Source organism: Mustela nigripes, chromosome 2 (assembly GCF_022355385.1).
Source record: "Mustela nigripes isolate SB6536 chromosome 2, MUSNIG.SB6536, whole genome shotgun sequence".
NCBI classification, from domain to species: Eukaryota; Metazoa; Chordata; class Mammalia; order Carnivora; family Mustelidae; genus Mustela; species Mustela nigripes.
In genome coordinates, this window is record NC_081558.1 from 139,600,272 (window position 1) to 139,610,408 (window position 10,137).

Below are 10,137 nucleotides of genomic sequence, written 5' to 3' on the forward strand. Positions count from 1 at the left end.
TGAAGAGATGTAGCTGGATGTATTGACTGTGGTGCAGTCAGGGTGCACCCTGGAACACTTCTGAGCAATGAGAGAAAAAAGAAAAGAAAGAGAAAAAAGAGAGAGAGAGACAGGAAAGAAAGGGAAAATGAAAGAGAAGTTTCAGCCCAAATGGGACCCAAGGTAAGATTTATGAGGTATACAAACAAAAACAGACAAACAAAAAGACTGATAAAAGTATATAACAAGAGAAAAAAATATATATGCAAATAAAGGAAGAACCTCGTCAAAAAGAACCCCAAGTGTAAGATTTATATACTATCAGGACAAACACAAAAACACTGAAACAGTGGTGGAAAAAAAAGATGGGAGAGTGGTTATAAATTCTCAGTGTGGGCAAGGAAGGTTGTTTTGATTCTTCCTGGATGTATCTTGATATCTTTGTTAAAGGACTCAACTTTCCTAAGATAAAGGGGGATTAAAAATTGGTTTACCTATAGGGGTAGTATTGATTGGGGAAAGGGGATTACTTTGAAGTTTAACTCTATATGAATATTAGAAAATAAAAATAAAAAAGGAATAAAACTAGACTAAACTAAACTAAACTTTAAAAAAAAGAAATTCAAAAAATAGAAATGCAAAAGAAAAACACAGGTGTATGTATCAAAAAGTTCAGGCTAGAGGATTATTATGGAATTTGATGTACTGGACAGCTTGCTGTGATGGTAAATAGGTTAAAAAATTATCTTTATTTAAAAAATGAGCCAGAATATTGGGAACAAATTAAAAATAAAAGTTGTCCTATGAAGTAGTGGTGGTGGTTCTCTTGTAGTCTTTTTTTTTTTTTCCTAGTTGGTTTTCTGGGGGAGGGGCCTGCCACGTGGGTTTTCAGCCAATGATATTCCTTGAGTTAAGTCCTCCAGTCCCCCTCAAGGGGGTGGGCTCTGAGAAAACCGGTTTTTTCAGGCTTTTATTCTCTGGAGGTTTTTATGTTTGTTCATTTTTTTTTTTTTTTTTCCCTCTCACCTTGACCGCTTTTGATGGTTTTTGTAGGTTTAGAGGAAAGCAAACTGCACCCTGACCTCCCTCTCAGAGAGAAGCCTCAGTCTGTTCTTCTGTGGGTGTTGCAGAGCCCATATAAATTTCCCCTTGGCCACTGGCAGAGCAGGTTCCAAGTCGCGGTCCCTGGGGACGAAGGATCTTCTGCTCATACCCAAAACCACCCTAGCGGCGGCTGTCTGGGCAGCTCCAGACTACCAGAAATGTTCCAAGCGGCAATCGCACACAGATTTTCCTGCTGGCCCCGGGGTGGTAGTGCCTGGTCTTTCTGGGTCTAAGAGCACCCGGCTTGCACGCACCTTTAGGGGGAAGCTGTGAGTCGCGTGCCCCTCTCAGGCTCTGAGAGTGGGGCGCAAGTCCGAAAGCACCAGGCTGGGCCTTCGTGCACCTCTCTCAGGGAAGAGTTTGGGCGCATGTCTTAGGCTCTGAAACAATGGCGCAGGTCAAAGAGCACCGGCTGGGCCTTTGTACCTCTCTCAGGCAAGGATGAGGGGTCCATGCATCTCAGGCTCTGTAGCAGGGCTCGCACGTTCTGCCGTCTGGCATGGCTCCCATCCCCTCACAGGAGCCAGGCCCCACGCAATCTCGAGCGCAGTGGGGACTCACGGACCAAGACCTGGTTTTTCCGCTGCATTCTCTCTGGCTCAGCGCCAGAGGAGACTGTCCTGAGATGGGGGACTTAAGCCCCTGTCCCTAGCTGCCCCGATTCCCACAATCCCCCCCCCCCACCCTTTTCTCTTTTGGAGTGCTTTCAACCAGTTTCCAAGTTAATGCTGGTCCCCAGACGCAGGGCACTCTCAGATTGGGGTATTAGTTTCCACCCAGTCACATCTGGTGGCTCCCTGCCACTCCGCTTTACCTGCCCACTGGTGTCTTCTGCCCCTGTAGAGATCCAGACATGTATAATTCTGATCTCAGGCTGATTTCATGGGTGATTGGAGTTCTTTGGTAGGTAATCAGCTCATTTTAGGGTACAGGTTGAAAAGGCGCCTCCTCCTACTTCCCTGCCATCTTGCCCCCCCCCCCTTTTTTTTTTTGGAAGGCGGGGAGCCGGAGGGGGGGGGGAGGGGGGGGGGGGGGGGGGGGGTCGGGGGGAAGCAGGCTCTCCACGAAGCAGAAAGCCCAACATAGGGCTTGATCCCAGGACCCTGAGATCATGACCTGAGCCAAAGGCAGAGGCTTTAACCCACTGAGCCACCCAGGCGCCCCAAGTTCCTTGGCTTCTTAAATGGAGCTGCCACTTGAATTATTCTGAAATGTAATTAGTTCAACACCCTCAGAGAAACTATAGTATGTCAAAGCTAAGAAGTTTCAAAACCAAAACATTTTACCATTTGTTAGTGCTTTTGGCAAAACAGATGAAGAGTCAAAGACTAGTGGCAAAGTAAAAACAAAAACAAACAAAACAAACAAAAAAATCTACTAATTTAGCAACAGAAGCATTATTTCTATCTTAGCATTTCCTATCGTTCTTTGTCCTTTGGGGCAGAATACTGTAAGCCTACAATGACTCTTCCTTCTCTGAGAATCGTCCCTAGAACATGGGGCTAGAATTTCAGTATCTCTGACTTTTATTACATTACCCCACATCCTTACTTTACCTGAATGGTCCAGAAGCAGATACCTGATGTGAGCTAGGCCCATCAGATTCTCTTTATTTTTTCCTTCTCAGGGCTATGTATGGTATTTATAATAAAGGGACCTAGAAGCAAAACATTGTTAAAGCTAACTCGTTTTAAATGATAATTGTGTAGATATGGTCTTTGGGATAATGTACTTCTTTGTTTCTTCATTATCTCTCTTTTTTTGGTTCCATGAGGTAGCTTAATGTTATTCTTAAAACTTCACTTTCTAATTTAAGCTAATGAGAATCCTTTGCAATAATTGCATCAGGTTGACTTTTACAATTAGAGTGCCATTGCAAATTTAGGTCTCATGTATTTGAGATCCCTGAATGACTTAGATATACAAAGCACATTCTTTTGATGGATATTATTATTGTTCCATTATGCACAAGCCTGATAAGCTTCTGTTAGACAAAAGCTGGAGGGGTGAGAAGTAAATGACATAGGTAGTGTAATACTCCAGGTCTTCCACAATCAGAAAATATCTACTATGAGTTCATACATGAAAAAATGTAAAAAAAACCAAAAACAAAAACAAAAAAAACTTCTGTGGGTGGTGGGGGTGGGGATTGCCTAGAATGAAAAGAATTAAACAAAGTTTACTTCAAAAGATAAAGAATTTCTAACCCTATGCTGTCCGATATGGTTACCATTAGCCATGTGTGGCTATTGAGCATTCGAAATGTGGCTAATTCAAATTGAAATACACTGTTAGTATAAAACACACATCAGGTTTCAAAGACTTATTATGAAAAATAATCCCCAAAATTTTATATTCATTTCATACTGAAATGATAATATTTTAGATATTTTGGGTAACATAAAATATATTATTAAAATTAATTTCACCTTTTTTGCATACTTTTTAAAATGTGGCTACTAGAAAATTTTAAATTAAATATAAAGCTCACATTATATTTCTATTAAATAGCACTGTCTCTGGACTCTGTGGAGGATTTAATCCTATTCATTAAAGGGAAAATAGACAATTTTGAGTCCAGTGAGTTCATAGGGAGGCCCACAGCTTCCTCAGTATAGCTATTAAATTATTATAAATGTAAAATGCTGCAAAATATAGCCAAGATGAATATGCATGCTGAATTTAGAACTCTCCATTTAGCTGCCCCTCATCCTAAAGTAGTCAATGTGGGGACAATTGTCCTTCCTATTTAAGGCCTTCTGCCCCTGAGGGTGCATTTAGCACTTTTTTTAGGTACATTTAGCATTTTAATCCTTAGGCTACTAGAAATAAAAGTGACATAAATCTGTGAGTAATTTATATAGTTGTCATGAACACTTTGAGGGCTTTTCCAAGATACAAAGAATAAATCTGACTCTTTTTATGTTCTGTTTAGGTCAGAGAGTATAATAATGAGGTCTCTGAAAAAGCTACGACCTTAAAATGGGGGTGGGAGGTCGGGTGGCTTATTTGGTTAAACATTTAACTTCAACTCAGGTCTGGGTCTCAAGGTCCTGAGATCAAGCCACACATGGGGCTCCCTGCTCAGTGTAGAGTCTATTTCTCCCTCTCCCTCTGCCCCTCACCATGCTCATGCTCTATTTCTCTCTCAAATAAATAAATATTTTTAAAAATCTGGAACCAAATACCTTAGAATGCACATTATATAATGGAGAGCATTTTTTTTTTCAGGGAAGAAATCAATGCCTTTTATTGAGTTTTAGGCTTTACGAGGCTGAAGTGAGATGTAGTGGTACAAACACTTTATTATTGTTGTTGTTATTATTATTATTATGTTTTGTTAATCACCATACAGTACATCATTAGTTTTTGACGTAACGTTCCACGATTCACTGTTTGCGTGTAACACCCAATGCTCCATGCAATCCGTGCCCTCCTTAATACCCATCACTGGGCTCACCCATCCTCCCACCCCCTTCCCCTCTAAAACCCTCAGTTTTATTCCCAGAGTTCATAGTTTCTCATGGTTCTTTTCCCCCTCCGATTCCCCCCACTTCATTTTTCCCTTCCTTCTCCTAAAGTCCTCCATGCTATTCCTTTTATTCCACAAATAAGTGAAACCATATGATAACTGACTTTCTCTGCTTGATTTATTTCACTTAGCATAGTCTCCTCCAGTCCTGTCCATGCGGATGCAAAAGTGGGGTATTCATCCTTTCTCACGGCTGAGTAATATTCCATTGTGTATATGGCCCACATCTTTATCCATTCATCTGTTGAAGGGCATCTCAGCTCTTTCCACAGTTTGGCTATCATGGACATTGTTGCTGTGAACATTGGGGTGTAATGGAGAGCATTTAAGCTGAACAAAAGAAAAAGATTAATAAAAAAATGAGACTAGATTAAGGAAATTCAGCAACTCAATCAAGCTTAACAACATTCACATTATAGAGATCCTAGAAGAAAAGAGAAAGAAAATGAGGTAAAAACTTTTTTGCTTGAAGAAATAATACCTGAAAACTTTCCTAATCTGAGAAAGGAAACAGAAATCCAGATCCAGGAGGCAAGTAAAATCAACCCAAGGAATTTTATACAAAGACACATAGTAATTAAAATGGCAAAAAGTAAAAAGAGAATTTTAAAAGCAACAAGACTAAAGAAAACAGTTATGTACAAGGGAAACTTCATAAGGCTATCTGCTAATTTCAGTGGAAATTTTGTAGGCTAGAAGAAAGTGGCATAATATATTCAAAGTGCTGGATAGAGTATTCTTGGTTGCAGGTTTGTTTTTTGTTAAATAAATAAATAAAATCTTTATAAATGAATGAATGAATGAATGAATGAATAAATAAATAAATAAAACTGGTAGTTACCAGAGGAAATGTGAGTGGGAGAATGGTTGAATCAGGTGAAGGTGATTAAGAGTACATTTATCGTGATGAGCACTGGTTAATGTATAGAGTTGTTGAATTTCCAAGTTGTACACCCAAAATTAATATAACACTGTACATTAATTATACTGGAATTTAAATGACATTTTAAGGAGTCCCACTTTTATATAGATTCCAATATACAATGCCACTCTCCAAATGCTATCTCCTGTACATATGTAGATTAAAATACTTGAGCCTTAAGCTAAGACGGGGTTTCCCGTTTGACACTATTTCCCATCTTGACACTATTTACCCTTGAACTAGAAAATTCTATGGAGGTCTGTCCTGTACACTATAGGATTTTCTAGCAGTATCCTTAGATTCTGCCAACTAGATGCCAGTAAAACCCCCTTCTCCTGCCACCACCTGATTGTTTTCATTTTATCAAGAAATGTAGAGAGTTACCCTAATTATTTTTAAAGTATTATCATTATTATCATGTTTTCACTTCCTGGAGTGAATTGTCTTACTATGCTGACTCAGAATCAGGTTTATTGTTACCCAAGTATGTTATCAAATTTTTGTTGTTTGGGAAAAAAAATAATAAATTATTTGAGCCTTTTAAATGGTCTTAGATGTCCCATTGGGAATTATGTCAACTCCATTTGAAATAACTCCCCTTTTACTCCCTATCTCAGAACCCAGTTTGTTTTTCATCATGACACCCATAACTATCTGACAGTATAATATATATATATATATATATATATATATATATATACACATATATATATATAATATACTTCTCTATTGTCAATCTCTCTCTCTCAAATGTAAAGTTACTGAGGGCTGGAACTTTGCTTTATTCACTGTTGTACGCCTCCATCAATAATGTATCTGATGCACATTTATTTTTCAGTAAATATATACTAATCAACAAATGAAGAAATATTAGTTGTATGGAAATCACTGTGTTTCTTTACTCCAAATTCACTAACCTGCTATGGTGGTTTAGCAGTCTAAGCATTCTAAAAGCCATCATATTTATAAACATTTAGAGTCTGAATTAAATGTCTGTCTTCTTTTGTTTTTTGGAGGGTTCTCTGTAGTGGTGTGAAAACAGAATTCTCAGTATAAAAAATAAAATTACCTCTGGGCATTACACACAAAAGAAAGAAGGATGCAAAATAGCAGGAAAAAATAAAAACCTAGTCAATTGGTTAAGAAACTTTACTTATTAAAAAAAAAGAAACTTTATTGATGAAGTTTCTGTTTTTAAGTAAAGATCAGTTTTGATATTTTCCTTGCTCTTCCCTTTGTCTCCATGTTGCTTTTCAACGAACTCTTAAAAGGATCCAGATATACCATTTTAGAGATTATCTTATCTTCTTTGGCCTTATCCATGTATAATATTAAGTATCTAAAATGTCTGCATTTATTGTTTATTCTCTTAAAACCATTAAGCCTAAGCATTCATCATATTGTGTATGCTATCACAGGAGTTGGCTTGTGGCAATGTAGTTTGTACCAGAAGGTCCCCACCATTCTGCAATGGCTACCAGCTAAAGACGACACAATCTGGCTGCTTGCCATCACAACTCTTTGTCCTAGAACCTCAAAGATCATGTCAGAAATTTGGGGTGAGATATGCAATTACTCTGAGGACTTCTCTGATGTTCTTTTCTTCCTCTTGCCTTAAGACAACACCTTATCTAGATCACCTTACATATTACACCCCCATATAATAGTTATGTATTTCTTCAAGATTACTGTAAAGGAGATTTCCTTCTGCTCATGATAGATGGTATTAAGTACCCACAAAGAGAATAAATATTAATATTATTTTTATCTAGTATCACCTTTAGATTTTTATAGAACAGTTTCTAAAGAGAATTGAGATTTCAATCTTGGTTAAAATTTATTAGCTCCAAATTTTTAGCACAATGCATTTCAAAAAAAATTCATTCACTCATTAACTCAATAAATATTTTTATGAATAATGTATAGATTCTCGGGGTATAAAATAAGTAAGAGATTCTGGGGGTATAAAATAAGTAAGAGAACCATCTTAAGTTGATAGCCTGAAGACGAGTCATAAAGTAGTCCATGAAAGAAATTCCAAGATCCTGAGCTAGGGCAGAGATAGTCAGAACAAGGAGGATTTAAGCAGGAAAGTGACTTATACATGGGTTGGATAGGAGATAGAGAGGATGTAATTGAGCATGACTCCAAGGTTTTCAGGTTGGGTAAGTGGTAGTTCTATTCACTAAGATGAGAAGAAGAATGCAAATAGAAGGTGCTCTATCCTTTTTCACTCCATAGACATCCTGGGATATCTTATCTACAATCATAGATTCACTTACTATCAACATGTTATTGATTTCAAAACCTGCATCTCCTATCGATATTTGTATTTAAAGCTTAAGATACACATGAGGCTGCTAATGGGATCACTCCATTTAGCTACTCCACTGGAGTCTCAAACTCAATCTTTCCAAATAAACTCAACATCTTCTCCCAAAGGCACTTAACCTCTTGTATCCTGATCTTTGGGAATCCCTTTATCATTTTTTTTAAGATTTTATTTATTTATTTGACAGAGAGAGATCACAAGCAGGCAGAGAGGTAGGCAGAGAGGTGGGGGGAGCAGGCTCCACGCTGAGCAGAGAGCCCGATGCGGGGCTCGATCCCGGGACCCTGAGATCATCATGACCTGAACCAAAGACAGAGGCTTAACCCACTGAGCCACCCAGGCGCCCCTCCCTTTATCATTTAAAAAGTAACTAAAAATCTATTATTTCTTCTTTCTACTTAAGTTCTACTTCCTCTTCGTCATCAAATCACGTCAATTCTATCTACTATATCTTTTCAATGCTTCCATTTTTCACCATACTGTTTCTACCTTAGTTTACCCAAATCATGTTCTAATTCTAGAATTATGCAACAATCTAATTTCCCTTCCTTCCAGTGTTACCCTATTTCATTTGACATACTATTCAGTCTTGTCAAGTTCATTCAAAATTATGTTTTTAAAATATTACTTTCCCTACTTAAAACTTTTATACAGCTCTCTGCTGCTTTCAGGCTAAATTTGATTTCTATAAAAGGTGGCACTAGTTTACTGCTCCAACCTTGTCTCTCAGCACTGCTCTTTCCCCAGCTAAGTCACCTCCATTCGTGCATTGCCATTAGAACTCTCTGTATGGCAACCACAATGAATCACCTCTAACACCCCATATACTTTAAATGTTAAGTTAGATAAGAACTAAAAATTGTCGGGGCGCCTAGGTGGCTCAGTGGGTTAAAACCTCTGCCTTTGGCTCAGGTCATGATCCCAGGGTCCTGGGATCAAGCCCCACATTGGGCTCTCTGCTCTGCAGGGAGCCTGCTTCCTCCTCTCTCTCTCTCTCTCTCTCTCTGCCTGCCTCTCTGCTTACTTGTGATCTCTGTCTGTCAAATAAATAAATAAAATCTTTAAAAAAAGAACTAAAAATTATCTATAAATTTGGCAATTTATATTACCCAGAACAATTTTAGAATATTAATGGAGGCAGAAAGCAAAATACAGTGGCTTTAGGTATCAGGCAACAGGAATAATAGGGAAGTGGTAACAGAAAAAGTAAAAACAACTCATCAAGTTATCAAGTATCAACTGAATTGACCAGGTACCAGTTACCAGCATATGACAAAATAAATGGGTGTTATGATACCAAACTGATCTTTGAAATTTAGGTAAGAGTTAGCTAGAAGAAACTGTTAAAGGCATCTCAATCTAAATATGGCCACATAGTACCACAAAAACAAAGCACTGGAAAAAAGACTCCTGTTGACAAAGGAAGACAATTTCAAGAATTTCAATATACTAGCACATAATATAGGAGGATAGAAAATAATAAGAGATGAGACCCATAAATAGGAAAGTATCAGATCATAGAGGGTTTTGTTTATCATGCCATGCCCTTAGATCTGATTTTTTTTTAGCAGATAAAATGCCACTGAAAGTTTAAACAGGAAAAGAAATTTCATTTCTGACTGGTCATTCTATCTGTAGGATGGAGGCAAGCTTTCAGGGGAATAAGAACTGGAGACAGGGAAGAAGATGAGCTATGAAGAACAACAGAGAGACACTGACAGAGAAGGAGAGACAGAATCAAGACTTTGATTAAATCCCTGAAACCACCTGGTGACCTAGATAGGGAAGGCATTGTTACACTACTTTTACAGGTCAGGAGGAAGAAAAGGAGAGATCAAGGTGATACAACTGGTTTCTAGCAAATCTGGAAACACAACACACATTCTTTATTTAGAGCCTAGTGTAACTAGAGCTGGAAACCTTGAAAATGAAAAAATTTTCAAGGATTTCAATTAGAATAATTTATATGATAATTAAGCCCACCAGGTGGCTGACGTATCAGTATGAATTTGAGTTTAATAGATAAATACAGAAGGAACGGAATATAAAAGTATGTATGCATGGGTTGGTATACTTATATTCCCAAGCTTGTCCACTGAGGGGGCCTAGGAGCAAGGACACACACTCATCATCCAAATCTTGGTTTCCCAAATACCATTCTCTAAAAGAGAAACCAGGGCTCATTAAAAGTGATTGGTACTAGTCAGAATGGCTAAAATCAACAAGTTAGGAAATGACAGATGCTGGCGAGGATGCGGAGAAAGGGGA

General features: G+C 38.1%; 1 long non-coding RNA gene across 4 annotated transcripts in view; it reads right to left on the bottom strand.

Moving 5' to 3' along the window:
* Positions 1–4,332: 4,332 nt before the first annotated feature.
* LOC132012115 (uncharacterized) overlaps positions 4,333–10,137 on the bottom strand; it is a 196,068-nt gene continuing 190,263 nt past the window's right edge. For 3 of the 4 annotated variants that reach the window (XR_009402531.1, XR_009402528.1, XR_009402530.1), the window contains exon 5: positions 4,333–4,945. This is a non-coding gene — a long non-coding RNA (uncharacterized LOC132012115). The remainder of the gene's footprint in view (positions 4,946–10,137) is intronic. The other variant, XR_009402529.1, reaches the window with a different exon arrangement.